Source organism: Aphelocoma coerulescens, chromosome 1A (genome assembly GCF_041296385.1).
Source record: "Aphelocoma coerulescens isolate FSJ_1873_10779 chromosome 1A, UR_Acoe_1.0, whole genome shotgun sequence".
NCBI lineage: Eukaryota > Metazoa > Chordata > Aves > Passeriformes > Corvidae > Aphelocoma > Aphelocoma coerulescens.
The window spans coordinates 78,650,077-78,669,135 of record NC_091014.1 but is presented as its reverse complement, the minus strand read 5'-3'; the positions used below and the strand labels follow the sequence as shown (position 1 = coordinate 78,669,135).

General features: G+C 42.0%; 1 protein-coding gene and 2 long non-coding RNA genes across 3 annotated transcripts in view; 2 read left to right on the top strand and 1 right to left on the bottom strand.

The window, feature by feature from the left end:
* CACNA1C (calcium voltage-gated channel subunit alpha1 C) overlaps positions 1–19,059 on the top strand; it is a 467,253-nt gene that overhangs the window by 13,099 nt on the left and 435,095 nt on the right. The gene's annotated exons all lie outside the window — the stretch shown is intronic.
* Positions 548–4,225, bottom strand: LOC138104410 (uncharacterized). Its single transcript, XR_011148058.1, has 3 exons — positions 2,977–4,225; positions 2,191–2,349; positions 548–963 (listed from the first exon to the last, which is right to left on the bottom strand). It is a non-coding gene; the product is annotated as an uncharacterized lncRNA (long non-coding RNA).
* Positions 5,889–6,796, top strand: LOC138104409 (uncharacterized). The gene is made up of 2 exons (XR_011148057.1): positions 5,889–5,996; positions 6,710–6,796. It is a non-coding gene; the product is annotated as an uncharacterized lncRNA (long non-coding RNA).

Below are 19,059 nucleotides of genomic sequence, written 5' to 3'. Positions count from 1 at the left end.
CCGTGTGGGCGCTCTGGTGTCCCCACGGAGAGCAGGACCGAGCCCACCCAGCCCGAGCACGTCTGTGGCTCCGTGTGGGCGCTCTGGTGTCCCCACGGAGAGCAGGACCGAGCCCACCCAGCCCGAGCACGTCTGTGGCTCCGTGTGGGCGCTCTGGTGTCCCCATGGAGAGCCCCACCGAGCCCACCCAGCCCGTGTGTCTGTAAGCGCCGGTACCCGTGAGCTCGTGTGCGCTTCCCGGGCGCTCAGCCCGGCCCCAGCCCCGGGCACGCCCGGCCCCGGGCCGGGAGCGGGGTGGGATCGCTGAGCACACGCAGTCCGTGTTTGCGGGCACACACTCACACAGCCCCGCAGCGAGCCGAGGGGAGCAACACTGCAAACTAAACCAGCACACGCCCCTCGTGTGGATATATATACACACGCACACGTATTTATATATATACTCATACGTGCGGCAAGCAGCTGAAACCTAAACAGGCATACTATAATATGGAGTTATACAAACAGCAAGCAACAGATGGACAAGACCAAGGATTCAGTTGCCACATTTTCCCGTCAGACATACATATTTATTATTAATCTTTTGGTACCAACAGTTTACAGCAGATACGTGAGCTTTATGTGGCATGCAGATAAGCTCAGTACATACTTACATTGAAAAGATTTGCTTAACCCTCTTGCCTGAACCCCTGCAAGAGCAAATTTTATTTACCTCATCACCTCAGACTGATGTAGCAGTTCTGGAGGCAGTTGCCACCTTCCCTATATGGAAGCAGTAGGGTGATATATTTAATTCCAGAGAGCAGGGTACCCTGGAAGAACCAAGGTGGTGGTAGCGGATGCTGTCTTAATTGTTTGCGATATTCCTGACACAACATTTTTAAAAGGACAGTAGCTGGACAGAGAGGATGAGATCTGCTATAGTGTTTTCTTCCCTTCTTCTCACTCCAGGCCAGATGGAGCCTGTGGGATAGAGTGAGCAGTAGCATCTGTTCCAAGAGCAAATGGGCAAGCCCAGGGAAAAGACTGCCACAGTGTGAAGTGGGGAGAGGAGAGAACTGAGGGACAGCAAGCTGGGAATTCATAGCATTAAATGTAGGGACAGTGAGTGTCTTGCACGGGGTTAGGAATGGCCATGTTGTCAAAATGGACAGAAAGAAAGTCTGGGTTTTGGGACTTAGGAGAGACTGTGTAGGTTTTATTGTCTCTCAGAAGGCCACTAAAAATTTCATCATGAAGAATGAGGACCTACAGCTTGTTCTGTAAATATGTGTTAGGAGAGGAAACATCTGAGCATACTCTAGTTATAATCTGTCTCACTCTCACTTCCTCCGTGTCTAAAGCCACCTTGTTTCATTTGGGGCTGTGATGAAACACAGCTTTAGAGTTTAGAATTTTATAAGTGTTTTTTGTGATACTTGTGGTAGGAAAATGGCTCTGAGCAGTTCCACTGCCAAGCTCTGGCTGACCTACAGATCCGGTAACAGCAAGGAAGATACATGGGCTCATGGTGGACAAGGAAAACTGCTGTCCTTGGTCTGGACATGATCAGAGTAGAAAGGCAAAAAAAAAAAAAAAAAAAAAAAAGAGGAAAAGTAGTAAGTAGGAAAGATAAGTCAGCTGTTGCTTAAGTAGTTAACAGATGCACATTAGTTTCTTTTTGCTGATTAAATAGTTCTCAATTCACAGTTTCCAGGCACCCTTAAGCACATTCCTCCTCATGTGCTGGGGCTTCTGTTTGCCATCATCTTCAATTCTTTAGCAATTCTCCTGCTTACACAAAGTCCAAACTTGTCACCAAGGCTTAGAAGTGTGAAACTCTGGGAGTCCCAGTACTGGACTTTTCCTTCACAGATGCTTTCCCTGCCTCCAACAATAATACTTTTAAAAAGTGCCCTGCTTTCTTTTTCTTCTTTTTCTTTTTTTTTTTTTTTTTTTGGTGATGGTTGGGTGGGGTGCACATTGGAAAGGTCCCATAAGGAAGAGTGCGCTGCAGAAATTGTGTTTGAAAGGCTATTTATTTGAATTTAAAAAGTTACTGTTACCGTGTAGGAGAAAGCAGTATATAGATGGTATATACTGGTATATAGATGGTATATACTGGTATATAGATGGTAGAAGGTATATTGCAGGCCTGAAAAAAAAATGTTTGAGGCAGAAATAAGGTGCCTTTTGGTTGTCACAACTTACCTTGTTTCTGTTGTTGCCTCTTTTGCCAGGCCAAGCAGTAAGCAATACTCAAAGCCTTGCACATCTGTTGTGTTAGAGAGGCTGACTGGCTCCAGGTTATCTCCTGTGCCCTTCTCTTGCTGTAGGAAGGCTGTAGAGCATCCTGTTTCCTTGAGGTCTCTGGAAGAAAATTCAGCTGTGAGGTTAAATATCTTGAAGCAGACCTGTCAGATATTTTGCCTGCGTGCTGCTTTTTACCACCTCCCTCCCAGGTCCCTGTGCCCCTTTCTCACACAGCTGGACAGACATGGTGTTTTGAGTCAGCAAACCTGTCAAGCTTCTGATCAGGCCTTTTTATATTTTCTGTTGCACCCTGAGGTACCTTCAGCTGGTTCCAGCTGTTTTCCTGCATAAGTGGGATGTAATTGCTCCTTCCATTTAGCCTGAAGTAAATATACTTAACAAAGCCATTAATTCTGCCCTGCTTCATGGGATCACTTGAGAGTAGACTAAAACTTTTCCAATGAAACAGGATGCTGTTAAGAAGAGAAACACTGTGAATTCTCACTGCATCTAAAAACTTAAGGATGTTTCAGCAAAAATGTCACAGCTTAAAAACATTGTTTCTTTAAACTATGGTTCTTTCTCTCACAGTCAGTAATCGGGTAGTTCATAATAACTATAAAATCGAGTCGGAGTGATTTTGCTGTAATTTTGTTTATGAAACAAAGTAATTTTCTAGCTTTCAAAATGTCATAATTCCATGAAGTATATAATTAGAATGTCACTTTTTTGTCTTCTACCTACCTGGATAGTGTTCTGTTAAAAAAACCCCAACCACATCTTGCTTTTGATATGGTATGAAGAGGATTTTGTGTAGGTAATATCCACACCAATTTAAGGTGAAATCCATGCAGCATGACATTTGGAAGGTCTCCTTTAAAACAAATGTGGAGATGCTTAGGCCAAACCTTTTCACGAGGGTTGTTCCAGCAGTTGTTAAACCTTCACAGTCAAAGAATCCGTGACACTTGTAAAGATTCAGGCATGCTTCCTCCAGCAAATCATTGGCACTGAGCATGTGATTCTCTGTGGATGTATTTGGTGGCACTGCTGAGCATGTGCCAACCCTGCCCCAGGTCCCAGGCGTTCAGTCCTGCCGTGCTGGCACCTTGGTTCTGGCCTGGCACAGGTGTGTCCGTGGCCTCAGTGTGAACCAGACAGATGGTGGAAGTGAACTGTGTGAGGAACAAGTGTTGGCAGCGCTGCTGAGCTCACAGCCTGCCCGGCTGCCTGCCTACCTGCCCACACTCGCTCCTTTCTCTGAGCTGCACCTGTTCCTGATAAACAGCAGCAATCGCTTGAGCCAATGTAGTGTTGAGCACCTCATTTGCCTCACTTCCTCTTCCCCAGCCCCTTTGGAGTTGTTATTGCATGGTAGCTGCCTCTTCATTTTCATTCCTTCCCAAAGGCTGCCATCATTTTCTTCTCACTCTGTCTGACTGGTAGCACCACTGCTGCCCCTGCTAGAGGAGAGCTTGCTGAGGCAGCCCTAATAAGTTCCCCTTACTCATCCAGAGCCACTGAAACACGTTTGTGCAATGCCTTCCAGCATGCTGGTTTCCTGGGAGCAGCAGGTTGCTCTGGTGGAGCCAGGATGATCCAACAAGGCTTGATTATCCGTGCTCCATGTATTCCTGGGTGTGTGCCTTCAGTGCTGCAGCAGGGCACCTCTCCCCCTTTGGGGACCAGAGCCCTGTGCTTTGAGCTGGGGTCTGGCTGCATCCCTTCCCAGGCTCAACTGAAATACATGGTCTTTTCAGGCCACATTTATAAAGGCTTTCAGTAGACTGCACTGGAATACTTTCCTCATGCTCAAAAGTTCAAAGTCTCCATCACTCTCTGAGACCACTTCTTAACTGCAGCCCTAATGGTTGAAACAATTTGAGTCCTTTCATTAGGAATTTGTTGCTTGCTGAAGGCTCCTTCATGAGTGTAGGGTCAGACCATTATAGTTTCATCTGCTGCTGTTGTTAAAATACTCTCTCTCTGCACTAGATCTGGCTGCTTTCATTCCGATTCTAAACAGCTCCCCCCCTGCCCCCAGATAAACCCCAGCACACTGGGTTCTTAGCAGGCACGTGCTTGTCTGCAGTGTGGCTCCCTGGTGAAGTTTATGAGACTGTTTTGAGAACTTCTGCAAATGTTAGTCCACCCAGGAATGGGATAGTGTTCTTTAGCATTGTTGGATTTGGAATGCTGGAATTCCACATAATAATTAACTGTAATTTACTATGATTTTCAGTTGAGGGTTGCATTTTTCCTGCATGTAAGAGCCTAGGTTTTTACCAAAGGACTTTTTCCTCTTTGACTGACTTACTATCAGAATCATTTAGCAAAATATATCTCCTTACTTCCTCTTTTGCTATGCATTTATTTGCAAGGTACTGAGCTTTTACCTTTTTTATAGGCCTAGTTCTTGCCCGTGGTCTAGCTTGAGGAGAGCTAGAGGAGAGTTACCTACAATAATTAGTAGAGCTACGTTTTTTTCTTTCTAAATTCCTGTGTACATCTTATGCTAGTGGAGTGAAAAATTCTTTCAGATTTACCTTCAGTCACTTTTCAGAGGGCACAATCCAAGCTGGAAAAGCAAGTTTAACACCAGGAAAAGACTTATTTCAGGTGGAGCAAGGGAGAGTCTATACCAATTGAACTGCATTGAATTTTAGTGTTATTCAGGAAAAGAAAAAGTCTTCCTTGTGTACATTTAATCAGTAAAAAATTTATCAATGTGAGATTTTCAATGTTTTAAAGCAACTATGTAATTTCAGTGTCTTATCTTTAGATAACCAGAAATGAGAATATGATAAACCTAAAGAAGATATGTGGAATGTTTTGTGTGTGGAATATTTTTCCTGGTTGTGTTGCCTTTATCCCCCAAATTTGCCTGACTTCTATAGCTATACATTTGTGAGTATGATTCTGTCAGATCTCTTAATAAAAGTCTAAATTTCATCCTCCAGTCTCTCTCGAATGCTGATAATGTTCCACACATATACTGTTGATTTTCCTGCCACAGCAAAGAAGAAATACTGTCAGAACTTACAGAAGGCTTTTTCCTCCTCCTTTATTTATTTAATGCAACAGAATACACTGACTTCAGCAGCATTTCTCGTAAGGTTTAACTTTGCAAATTCCTTTACTTCCACCCCCATACCACTTTAATCACAGTTAAAATTTGACACTAGATTTTATCATGAGAAGGCAGCCATTTGGAGCCAGTGTGTGATTTTTTTTTCTGTGATTTTGTTACCACAACTGTATGGGCTGAAGTTCATTAAAAATTATTGATAGCCATTACTTTATTGCTGTCCTGATAAACTGACATAAACTGTTTGGGGCCATCAGTTTCATTCTTTGCTCAGATGTTTGGCTAGACAAGCCACCAAAATATTGAAGAGGATCAGGCAGTCCTGCTATTTCCCACAGGTTAATAAGATTCAGTAGCAATTATATCTTCCCTAAGATTATACCTTTCCAACCACATCTCCCTGCTAATCACCATTTAATTTGGCAGAATCAAACACCTGTTACTCTAAAAGAGGTGTTTTCCAACCAGTTCCAGAGAAGATGGCCCCATTTAATTAATTCCTAGTATGGAAAGTTCCATCAGATAATTACATTAAGTCAGGACCTCATTTTTATGCCTCACCTGGCATAGCAGCTCTTGCCCTGTGAAGGGAGTGGAGTCGTCACAGAGCCACTGTTGCTGCTGCAGAGAGTCTGGTGGTGCTGGGGAGCTGTGCCTGTGGTGCCAAAATATCTTGGTATGAGTTCTAAACGTTCCCACCAGCTTTTGTTTGAGCTAATTGAGGAAGTGGAAGGAGAAAGTCTGAATAACTTCATGCTTTTAGCTGTCACGGTGTTACTTTATTAAGAGAATTTGCATTATTTCCTTCTCAAGCGACAGAAGCCTCTTCCTGGGTTTTGCTGTGGTGTTTGTTTGTTTTTGAAATGAAGAATGTTGGTGTTAAAGGCTGACACAGCATTTCATGGCTTTAGACATAAGCGAATGAAGAGTAACGATACTGAATTTCAGAGAGCAGATAAATGATGATATAAGGAAGGACCCCTAAAGTTAAAGCAACCAAGCAAATAAAGGGAAGTTTCTGTCGTAAATATTCCCCCATTGCTTTTGTATTTTTGATGGCTGCCCGTGGATATTGCTGTGGGGAAATTCTTGTGCTGCTAATGGCTGTTTCAGCTCTGCTCCTCCAGGTGGGCAGAGCTGCTGAAGGCTCTCACAAATATACCTTCTGTGGCTAAAGTTAGCCTTAAAAGCTATTTTAAGTGTCTTTTAAGGTGAGATCACCTAAAGTATAATAGCATGTTCTTTATATTTTGGCACAACACCTTGGGTGATCATTTTTATTTGTTACTGGCTTTATTTGGCTAGAAAATATGAAGGAGAGATTTGTTTTAAAGTAAGCTTCCTTTCAAGCCGAAATTTGACCTTTTTTTTTTTCCTTTTGTTATGCAGCATGTTGCAACAAGGATCCACAATTACCTCTATGCTTCAAATGCAGTTACCTGCAGCTTCCTGAAGAGTAAAAATGTTTCATTTTTATTTTAAAGCTTCATTCTGGTCATTATTTGTGTTGCTTTAAGGTTTGTGGGCATGAGGAGAAAGGCCTGGGTAGAAAAAGGAGTTCAGATTTGTGTAACTGTACCAGAAAATAAAACTTGGTAACATTTGAAGTGTTGCCCTTGGAAACAATAAATGCAGTCTATCTCTGGTTTTTAGAAGGGTTGGATTTGGGCAAAGGCACCTTCCATCAGGCAGTCAGTAGAAGATTTAAGCACTTTTGAATGAGATTTTGAAGTGGAAACTAAAGGTATTATCACCACAAACCTCCAGTAAGTGTCTGAGTCTGGGTTTATTACAGTTGTGTGAATTTGTTTCCCTCAGTGGATTCTGAGAGCTGTGAAGGCATTTGGCTGTCCCTCTCTTGCAATCTGATTTTGTCATTTTCTGGCGATGCTGTGCTGCTTCTTCTGTCAGATTAAATTTACAGGCATATTACCTCGCCTGACAGAAACATGAACTGCATGGATTTTTCAAAGGAAAGCTTCCATGAGGAGTAACATGACAGGGTTTCTTTTTTTTTTCCCCCTCTTATTTTTCGTGCTGGACTGCCCAAATCTGTTAATTTTATTATCATCCTAAATTAATCTTACAATATTCAGCTGAGCTTGCTTTCTTATCTACAGTGAAATTGCTGTGTCATCGAGGCACTAGTAAACCTACCAAGACTCTGTACAACTAAATCGGGTTCAGGGCATTTTTGTCGGGGGTTTTTTGTTGTTTAATTTTGACTTGCTACTCAGCTTTAAGGAAAGATCCTTCTGTAACTGTTTTGCATGGCTTCTGAGGGAGTTCTGTTATTAAAAGGTCAGCTAATACAGCATTTCATGGTGCTCTCAGAATTGCAGAAGGGTTCAGGTGGAAAGGGGCATCTGGAGGTCGTGTTGTTCAACACGATTGTGAAGGGGAGGCGAGGATTGGAAGAAAACTGCTGAGAGTGTTGTGTCATCGTTGGTGCAGTACAGGAACATCCAGACTGGGCAGGTGGGATGCATGAACCCCAGCTGGTGTCATGAGGGGACAGAAGGACCAGGAAGCTTGGGATGGACTACAGGAGGCAGGGCTGAGGTGGAGCAAGACCTGCTGTGGTGGAGTGGAAGGCAGGATTGGCATGCAGGCAGAACTGAAGGAGGTTTGCAGCCAGAATGGGACACCTGCTAGGAAGAAAATGAAATGGAAAGGACATTTCATGTAGGTCTCAGGGCAGGAAAATTCAGGTAGATTTACAGCTGGAAATGGAGTAAGAGGAGTGTTTTGATGGAAGGAAAATGCTGAGCGCAAGGATGGGTAAACAGAGTGCTGTCATTACCAAGAACTGTCCTTCTGCCACAGCCATTTTTTGGGTGACTTTAATTGCTGATTGTGACGTGACCTAGTTGGAAGTGGCTGCTGCTATGGAACAGAACCTATGGAGAGTCTCCCCTCATGCAGCACTGAGCAATTGGAAAGCAGATACAGCATCACACACATTTTCTGTCTCTTTGTCTCCGAGGGGTTTCTGAGGGATACAGACCAACAGGCATTTTCTCTCGAGGAAGAAAGAGATGTAGACTTAACAGTTGTGGGAGAAGTTGATTGATCACCAAGAAAAACGTTGTAATGATTGAGGAAGCATTTATGAAATGATAAAGCCTGCTAGAAAGCATCTCTGTTTTCCCTACTACTTGGCAACAGTTGCCACAAGATGTAGAAGCCCTCTGTACAGTTCCAAGAGAGATGATGCGGTCTAACATTTTCAAATGTCTAGGTATCATTAACTCCAGCTTACAAACAGAAGTTACATTTTATCCTGAAAGTCATACTTATCCTAAAATATGTCAATAGAGACTGTGGTTTGATTTGGGGTTTAGGATCCAGAGGAAGGAAAAGGTGTGGGGTACTATTTTTAACATTCTATCTTCGATATTGCTATTTGCAAAAATTATATAAACCAAGCTGTTTTGTCTGAGCTTTAGGTAATACATGTGTGTGTGATTGTATGCAAAAAAACCACAGGCCCAAAAGGAGAGAGAGGCTCATTTTACTTATCACTAAAAATTTCAAGCAATGAGACGATGTAAAGCTTTCCTGAAGTTTGTTTGCCTCTTATCTACATTGGGTCCATGAGTGATGACTCCATTTTCATTCAGTGTAAGTGAATAAGATCGCCTGACTTATGGGTTTTTCCTTTCACATGGCAAATCCATCTTGCTGTACTGGGGGAGAATGATCACCACATTAGTTCTGTAGTTGCATTGATTCTGAGCTGTCCTGTGGTACTGAGGAATATGATCTTTGTTCTGTGAATGAGAATACTGTACTTCAACTGCTACAGTAACAGGAGAAAAAGATCCCCAATTTGCCTTTTCTGTAAAAATGTTTCTGAACAGATCTTTGGCTAAAACTAAAGTAGTAGCAACAGCAATGGAGATTCCACAGCATTTCTGGGCACCCTATTCCAGTGTCTTATTACCCTCATAATAAAAATTCTTTTCCTTGCATCTAATGGGAGTTTCTTGCTTTATGACTTGTCTGCTGCCTCTCATCCTTTTGCTGTGCACCTCTGATAAGAGGCAGGCACCAACTGCTCTATACCCTCCTCTTGAACCCCTGAAGACCGCAACAAGTAATCTAAGTAATCTCTTCTTCAATCTTAGCCCAGTTCTCTCAGCCTGTACTCATACACTCAGCCCCCTAATTCTCTTAGAGGCTCTGGACTTGTTCTTATTGCAGTGTCTTGTACTGAGCAGCCCCAAACTAGATGAGGCATTCCAGTGGTGGTCTCATGGAATGACTTCCCTGTGACCTGCTGGCAACATCCTTGTTGAGTAGGTCCAGGATGTGGTTGGCCTCCCTCACAGCCAGGGCATGCTAGTTGCTCATGTTCAGCTTTTTGTCTACCAGGACACCTGGCTCTTTTCTGCAAAGCTGCTTCCCAGCCTCTCCTGGTGCATGGGATTATTCCATCCCAGGGGCAGGGTTTGGCATTTGCGATTTGTGCCAGTCCAGGGAAATTTTCATCTTTCTTTCATACCTATATTACAGCTCTGCAACTGAGCCACAAAGTTGTATGGGAGGCTGTCAAAAGTCGTGCTAAAGTCAAGGTAAGTGGCACCCATTACCCTCTCCTTGTCCACAGAGCCAGTGATCTTACCATAGAAAGTAGTCAGGTTGGTGTGGCACTGTGTGCCTGTGGTCATTCCAACCTGGCTGTTCCTTTCTATCCTTTGTGTGCTTGGATATGGCTTCTAAGATGACTTACTCCATGAGCTTTCCAGGAACTGAGGTTAGGTTGACTACAGCTCCCTGGCTCCTCCTTCTTGGAGATGGATATGGTGTTTGTCTTGCTGTTCATCAAAAACCTCACCTGATAGTCATGACCTTTCAAAAATGAGAGGACAGCTTTCATTGACACTGGCCTCCTTTCTCCACGCCTTCAGATACAGCTCATGTTGTTCCAAGGATCTGGGTATGTCCTACTGGCTTAAGTGCTCCTCTCCCACAGACTGACACTGGGCTTGGAGACTCTGAAGGCCTAAAGACAAACCTTACCAGGAACTAAACGCCTTCTCCACAAAAAAACCCAAACAGCCCCTCTAAACCCAAAAATAAACAGGAAAAGATGTAAGGCAAAACAGTCTTTGAGTACCTGAGCCTCATCCATGTCCTGTCTCACTGCTTTCCCTGCCAGACTGAGCTGTGGGGCCATATTCTTCCCAGCCTTCCCTTTGCTGCCAAAGTACTTACAGCAGCCCTTCTTCCCGTTAATCTCTCAGTTTTTCCAGCCATGTCTGAGCTTTGGCATTGGCCTTCCATCTCCATGTTCTTGAGCTGAGATGGGAGTTCCCTGTTCATCTGTGCTAGCTTCCTGCCTGTCAGACTGACCTGTGCACTCAAAAGGGGCTCCACGAGGACCAACCACATGTCCCGGGTCACTTAACCCTGCAGGCCTGGCTTCTAAGGGATCCCCCACAGCCCGTTCCTAAACAAACCGAAATATGGTCCGAATTCCAAAGTTGTGATTCCAGTATTTCTCTTGCTCAACTTGTTCCAGGATGTTGAACTGCAGAATGCTGTGTTTGCTGCAGCCTAGGCTGCCCTTGACCTTCACACCGCCCAGCTCCTCATCCTCTTTTTATGAATAGCAGGCTGAATGCCTCTCCTAGCCATCTTCTTGATAAGCCACATCAAGAAATTGTCATCAACATATTAACATGCTTATTCATGAGAAGGAGTTGATTTCATGAAGTGTCTAGTTCAGAATTACAGACTAAAGAAGTTTGAATAAGTTTCCCAAACTACTGGGTAATTATCCAAACAGAACCATCCAACGCTTTTCCACTCCTTGTATTAATAGGAGCCACAATATTCCCATGCTGACTGTGAGAGGAAAAATCAATATCAGCAAACGTACATTCATATTGATTTATCTTCCCTTCTGGTTTTCTAATTTAGTAAAGGCTACTAATGCAACATTACATAAAGATTCTCAGGAGAGTAAAAAGGCTAATAAGAGCAGGTATTGCTGTTTGTTCTGGGGAAGTGAACTGACTGTACTGTTCATAGTCAATTGTTGCCCAGTCTCTGGTACGTGGACTTTCGAGCCGTGTATCAGAGAGCATTATTCCAGGGAAAGGGATTAGAAGGTCAAGATGACTTTTTGGAATGCAGGCCCAGCCCACTGTTAGGATTTTTGAGTGTCCTTGTGTACATGTACAGAGCAGTTAGTGACCTTTGTGAAATTAGGTTAGAAACGGCTTTTCAGGTCGTGTTCAATTCTTCCGTATGTATTTGATTTTTAATACATTGTTTTGTGTCTTGTGTGAGGAAAAAGGAATGCCTTATGAAAATGACCATTTTGTTTCGGTCACTCATTCTAAACAAAGCAAAGGGAAGCAAATGAGGGGAGGAGATATTTGGTATGATTGGAAAACTGAAGTTTATGACTGTCCAGGACACCAGAAAGTTGTCATGTGGGGAAACGAGTCAGCTACACACCTCTAGGTTACATCCTCAGAGATTAAATGGGGATGTGGTATAGTACAAGCTATTGCACGTTTCAGCTGATATAAAGCTTCAAAAAAAAACCCTTTTAGTAAAAAAATACTCCTTGTGACGTTACAAACGTGGAAGTGCAACAGGTTATAAAATGGGAAGAGCATTCTCTGTGCTCTTACTATGCACCATCAATAGGCACAGGTTCATGACTGGAAGTATTCCACATGCTTGGGGTATTTTTTTCCTCCCCTTTTTGAGGATAGGGCATTCATGAGGACACTGTCAAAAAGTAGGACATTTCCTTATCCTACCAAAGGACAAGGAAAACAAGAGATTACTGAAAAATAAGACAGAATAATTAGGTCGTTGAAGGTCTGGGCTCATAGAGGTATTTAGTGTCCCAGAAGAACAGCTGATAATCTACAGCTGAAAAATCACCTTTTGAGGATGATTGTAAAAGTTGAGTTCTGTTTTCCAAGGCCCAAATTCCTAGCTTTTTTTTTCAACTTTTATTGAATTTGGCCATCAAGGCATTCTATTAGAGAAGTACATGCAAGAACAGCCTTTGTCCCTCTCTAATTGATGGAAAATTAATTTTCCTTAGTCGCCTTCATTGAACCATCACCGAGTTCTTGCATAGGAAGGAGGATTACAGCTTGATTTGGAGTACCAAATGACAGGGTGGCTGTCTCCAAACAGCCATGACATCATAGTTGGAAAAACTGTGTTCAAACTGCTCTTCCCTGTTGTCCATCAGCCAAGACTGTGACTCCTGCTGGGACTTACAGAGTGGTTCACTGTAGAGATGTGCCTTTTTCCTAGGGAAAGGGATTTCACTGTAAATACAACCTCTTCACTCAGTCTTTTAGTTCCAAAGGTAGAGAAGATAAATCAGTGTCACAGAAGTAAGGTATTCCAGGGGTTCTGTCAGGAAGTAGTACTTGAACATAATGTAAATATTATAATTCCATGGAAACAGAGTGAGGATTGTACTCACAGAGGCTTCATTCTTGTATCATTCAGAGCCTTTTGGATGTCATTTTCTTGGTATGCATCTCCTGAAACACACACTTTCACCCACCCCCAAATTCAAATAAGCAGAATGGTTTTACTGCACACTTTATTAAAGCAGCTGAAACATTTCTGTTCGTAGCCCTTATTTTACCATTTGGAAACCAGGAGTAACTGGTGACAAGTGTAGGTGATCACACTCCTTATGTCAGCCCTGAGGAAAAAACAGGGGCTATGCCTGCAGAAGTGTGTAGAGATCCTGGTATGAAGTTCCAGTTAGTTTTTAAGGTCAGTGCCCCGTGTGTTCTGGGATGGTTCTGGCCCTATAGCATACTGAGCATATGGAAGTCACAATTCCTCTATGGAACTTTAACTTGACAAGATTCAAGTCATGTACATGACAGAAGGCCTTGAAATCTGGGCGACGTTGCTCATCAGATTGCAAGTCCTGGCTCTGAAGCATTTATTATCCATTTTCATTGGGAATTTCTAGTGTGTGAATTTTTGAATATTGTGGGATAAAGCACTTCTTACCCTTCTTTTAAAAATGACTGATTTTTTTTCTCCAGAAACCTGCAGAATAAAGTCAACCTCCAACCTGAGAAATTTCAATCCAAACAGCTAGAAGTTTGTTATCAAAAACTGAAAAAAAAGCCTTGTAGTAGTGTTGCCTTGTACTTATGTTGTGTTAAAGAGGGGTTATTTTTAAATGAAAATCAAACTACAGAGTACCATTTAGTAACACCATTTAGTAGTTCATGTGGCTTTTCAGTTCTTTCATTACAAGGTCTCAACTTCACCAATACCTCAGTGAGATGCAGAAATACTATATTCATCTTATTTTGAAATAAAAATAGGGTGGGAAAGGCTGCATGTGGTCAATGTGAGTGAAGAAGGAACAAGTGTTTGAGGTTAGAGATGAAATAATTTACCAAGTCCTTCCTGTTAACCTTTGAAACTGCAGATTTAGGGAATACTTAATAGTTCCATTTTTGTTTAGGACAGCTGCAATATTCACTGAGGTCAGTGTGGTCCTGTGACTTCAGTAACTTTTGATTGAGGTCTCTTATTGCTTGCACAGTCACAAAAACCTTGCTTAGTTGCAAAAATTTATGGGTTCTTTTACCCTCCACGTTCCATTGTAGGGAATGCCTGGGCATGTCCTGCCCAGGTGCCTGGTTAGTGAATACCAGACTTCAGCTATTTCAGATATTCACTACTTTAGATATTCACTTCCACCATTCTGGTCTGGCTAGGGCAAAGCCACGATCACCTGGGATAACTGGTCTAGAAAAACGCTGCTCAAGGCAAAGATTAACTTGGAAGTAATTATGGATAGCTTCTAATAGAGGACTCTCTTGGTGCCCTTTCTTTAAAGAGAGTCTATTGACTGGAAGTTAAATGGATACTCTCAAGAAAAAATTTGCAAGAGGAAAATTTTGAATGTATTTTAGCTGTAGGCCTGTAGCTTTTAGGAATGTTTTTTTTTTAATCAATGACGATCGTGTTTGTTTACATTTTGCTTTGGATTCTTATTGCAATGACCATGGTTGTTCTGCATTTACAATCATTTTTACCTTCTATTGCTAATGCACTGGCCAGTAGTTTATCTCGTGTAACTTGGTGAAGTTATTAACCTCTTTACACTCACAGATTTGCCCATATTAATGAAATACCTCTGAAGATACCTAATATATCATCTGTCTAGATGATTTTCTGCTGGTGAAAAAATAGGAACTTTTTTTTTCAGAAATATTTCCAGTATTTAGCAAGTTTGCCAGTCAAAATATTGACAGTGTTGTGTGCAAATGATGTAGTTTCCCTCATGGGGAGTTTAGCAAGGAGATGTCAAGTGTGTGTTTCTTAAATGTGATCTGAACCCAGAAAGCTGAGTAGGGGTAAGAATGAAAGACCACGAGGAAAGTATGCAGAAGATGCAATGAATTGATACCTTAAACAGTGCTGAGTATTGGAGAAACAAGAGTAAAATATGTTGTATGTTTTTTCCTTTTTTGGGGGGGAGGGTGGGAGCAAAGGTGGGACAGCAGGTAAATCTATTTAAATACAGTGTACTTTATGGTGTACTCTGGCTTATCCTTTGGAACTGGCTAAGAGCAAGTGTCTGATAACAAAGGCTTTGAGTATGTCAGAAGTCATTAATCTTTCTCTGAGTATTCAGTAGTCATTGTCACTTGGGGATTCAGAGTGACAGCACTCTTTTCCTCAATGTTTTGTTACTGTGAGAGTAAATTATTCAGGAGCACCTTCTTTATGCACCACTTGTAGTAACTTCCACGTGTTGGCCTCTCTCAGGCTGACATTTTACTCAGAGTTCACGGTTGCCATGTGGTTTTCCCTCCCCACTTTATGGAGGAGCACATGGCTCAGGTCACTTGGTGGGTGCATTCCCTGATCAGAGCTGAAGGGAGGTTGGTAGGGAGGGCAGTGCAGTGTCTTTTTGCCTTTTCAGATGCTCTGTGGTACACAGAGGTAAGTGGTACCCTCAGTCCCTCCTGGGATTGCTTTTTACATTCAGAAGAAATAAGGTGGTGGAAAACAGCTTCCTTCCCACCCTGCTGCCTGGGTGTTTTCTGGTGGGAGAGGATAATCCAGTTGGTGATGCCTTCGTGATGTGCCCTGCAGTTTTGTGGGTGCCGTTCTGCCAAGTGTGTAGATGGTAGCAGGCCAAATGCAGCCTTTTACTTTCGTCTACAAAGAGCTTAATTTCGTCCTGGCGTAAGTTCTGATTGCTTAAAGCCACAAAGCAACTTCTTCCCTTTCTTTTAACCCTATACAAAAGGAGACTGCTGCTACTGCTGCAAAATCATTGAGCCAGAGCCTCTCGCAATCAAAAGATGATTAGCTTCTTGTGTTTATGTGTGTTCTGATGTGAACCAATCTATTATGTCTGTTTTGTGTTCCTAGGGATGCACTGTTTTTGTGTGGAACTTGCAAAAGCAGACACAGTTCACTGATGTTTATCTGTGACCTTGTCTTGTCCTCTGAATTATGGACAGTCTGCTTTGAACATGGGGAAATGCTACTAGCAGTCATTAAGTGGATGTTAGGGGTTTTTGTAGTTGTTTAACCTCTCCAAGGCCCTGCTGCAATTCTAGATGTAAAAAAAAGGAGAAACTGAATTATGGGTGTTTAAAGCTGAAGTATTTATAGAAGCAGTTTTTTATTTAAAAATAGCATTTGTGCCTGAGAAGATCAGATGTACCACTTCAGTATGAAAAACCAAACCAGATTTTAGTTCATATTGTTAATAGAAATTGCATGAAATTTGATAATGTAATTTAGCTGAAAATATTTTCTTCCAGCCTAGGTTTTGGAGTGGCTTTTGTGTTACTAAATATTACAAAGAAAACAATTTTTTAAAAATTCTGTGTTTTTTATGGTTATAGAATACAAAGAGCAGTAGTTGAATTACTGTTTATTAAAGAAGAGAATATACCAAGTATCAGAACACGAGCAATAGAGATGAGACCTTTCAAATGAAAACAAAGGCAAATGATATTAGAAAAACCATTTTGCTTGCCATGGGAAGATAGAAGGGGGTTCCATCGCCAACAAAGTGCAATATATTAAGATGAAAGTATGTTCCAGAAATAGATTACAATTAAAAACTGGACTATTTAGGATCAAAAGTTACCTTAATTGCCTGTGAGGGAAGCTGATGTGGACTTCAGAAATCCATCCTTATTAAAAATGAAAAGCGACAGTATGTGAAATCATGAAGCCCTTGTTGATTTGAAGTCACTATTTAGGTTGATTGGCATTTTACCTGAATGAGTGTAAGTGCTGCAGGATGTGGCCCAAGTGATTTTAAGGTGGTGGCAATTGTTAGTGCTCCAGTATCAAAATTGTATCCAAATTTGGGTTGTTTGGAAATGCTTCCTTCTTTGAGAAATCCTACACTGATGGGGTTGAAAGAGTAAAGAAATATCCTGAATTTCTCTGTTGAAGCTCAGGAAAAGGATGTAGCACTGTGGTGTTTTTTTCAGTTCAGTGAAAGGAACTCTTGCAAATTCTTTGTAAAGTGCTAAATTGTGGCAGGGAGTAAAAGAAGTGACTATTGTGAGCTACTGCTTTTACTTATCAAATATTATCTTAGAGCACGATTTGGGGGGGGAGAGAAGTCCCACGGAGCAATGATCCACGACTCCAAATAAAAAATGTCAATTTGAGTGCATTTTGAAGAGGGGTGTTCCCAATACTGTGACAACTCTCTTAAATAAAAATTTACTGAAAAAAATCTGCCTAAACCTACTATAGAAACCAAATCCTGTCTGAACAAAGAGAAATTCCTGCTTCATGTTTCCCTAGAATGACAGGTCTCCTTGGCTTTGCAGCCTTCTTCCCCCAGCCAGCATGAAGCAGCACTCTTGATTAGTCCAGAGAAGGCAGCATGCAAACATTAATAGTAACTCTATCACATCACACCATCTGGCTCCACCAGCTTGGGAAGGATGGCCTCAGTCCTGTAGCTTTCCTGACTCATGGCTGACAGGAAACAGCAAATTAATTGGGGGTACAGTTGTGATTTACCTTTTACCCCTTACTCTTGGCCCCCGTGGTCTACCTTCATTTTGTCTTTGAAAGGCCTCACGCTTCTAAGAGTCTTCTTTGATCTGTTAAGAAGAGAATATTTGTTGTTTACCAGAGCACTAAGTATATAAAGAAAGACAAAAAGTAGGTGGAAGCTGGCATAGAGCTTAAGTTTTCTTTTAAAAAGCCACAAAACTCTTTTTAAGCTGCAGAGTTGAAGGAATATGCTTTTCTGTGGGGGCCCATTAAACATTTTTTTCTCAGAGGTATTTATGGACAGAGAGGGGAATGTTAACATCCAGGAATACTGCAAGGCAGCCACCTACTCACCTTTTTATTTCCTAGTACAGGATTGACCTGACATCCTGCTTTATTTGAAAATACACTGCATCTTGCCTCCACAGGTATAATTTTGCTACAAGGTGTCCAAGCTCCCTGCAATTTAGGCAGGCTCAATCCAAGCATAAAGAACAAGATCTTATTTGCTGTCTTCATGGATACTCTAAGAATTAATTAGTCAATATTTTGCAATGCTTCAAAGAGTTACAGTTCTATGTAAACATGACAATTTGGTTCTTCAGTGTAGCCCAGCTTTTAGTTGTTCTGCTTGCCATAGTACCAGGAATTGAGCTCTTGCAAAATCAGTTGTAGTTACTAATCCAAGGAGACTTCAAGAAGAAATTAGGGCGGCAGCAGACGTAAGGAGGCTGGTCAGCAGATTCCACTCTTCTCCTGGAATAAGCACTGAGCTGACAAAACTATGGTTGGGGTTTCTCCTTTGCTGCCCAGTGTGCACCCTCTCTGTAATTGTAACATCCAACTGATAGCTCAACAGTTTATGGTCATTCTACATCTCACTGAGCCTCTTCATGTTCATATTCTGAGCAAGTTCTTACGATAGTAAATCATGTCACACGGCGTTTTTCAGTTCCAATTCCAAAGTGTGGTGTGGTGTTAATTCAAAATGAAGCTTTAACTCAAATGTCAATTGTGACTAGTAAAATTATTTTTAAACACTTTTTGTGTGCTCTGAAGTTTTTTTGGATGCACTCTGAATATCATCAGTGACTGTATTTTATGCTGCTGCAGACTATGGGAGCTTCATCTCAAGGACTGAGGAACTCAGAACACGGGGAGTCACGAGTATGTTCTTAACTAGTGCCAGAACATCAGCTCAAGCTGATTGCTGCTTTGTGCCACTCTTAGGGCATGAGTGTGATTCATCACTTCCATTTTGCTGAACACCAAAGTGCAGATGCATCTTTATGGGTTAGATTTTGCTTCCATTGGAGGCTAAATGGCATCGTGATCTCATTTGTAATAATGTAAGTTGGGAGCAATTTGGTAAAAGGGATTGACCTACATCAGTATAATTCTTGTGTGAGACCTTGTCAGATTTCACAGCTTCTCTGGAAACAGTGTGGGTCTTAGCAAACACATGTGTTTAGTTTCCCAGGAATGCACGTGGATTTCCCCTGCACTGGGGAGCGTCTGTGGATTCTGCTGCTTATTCGTCAGCAGAATATCTGTAAAATAAATTAAGACATTGAAACCTTGTGTTCTTCACGTGTGGAAGTTGAGGCACGATGTAGCTCTCAATGAATTACTAGACTTGACCACCAGCTCGCTTCCATTTTGACAATAATACCATCTGCCATTCTTTCGTAGTGTGCTTGTTCCTCTATCTTTGTAAATCTCTTGATGAC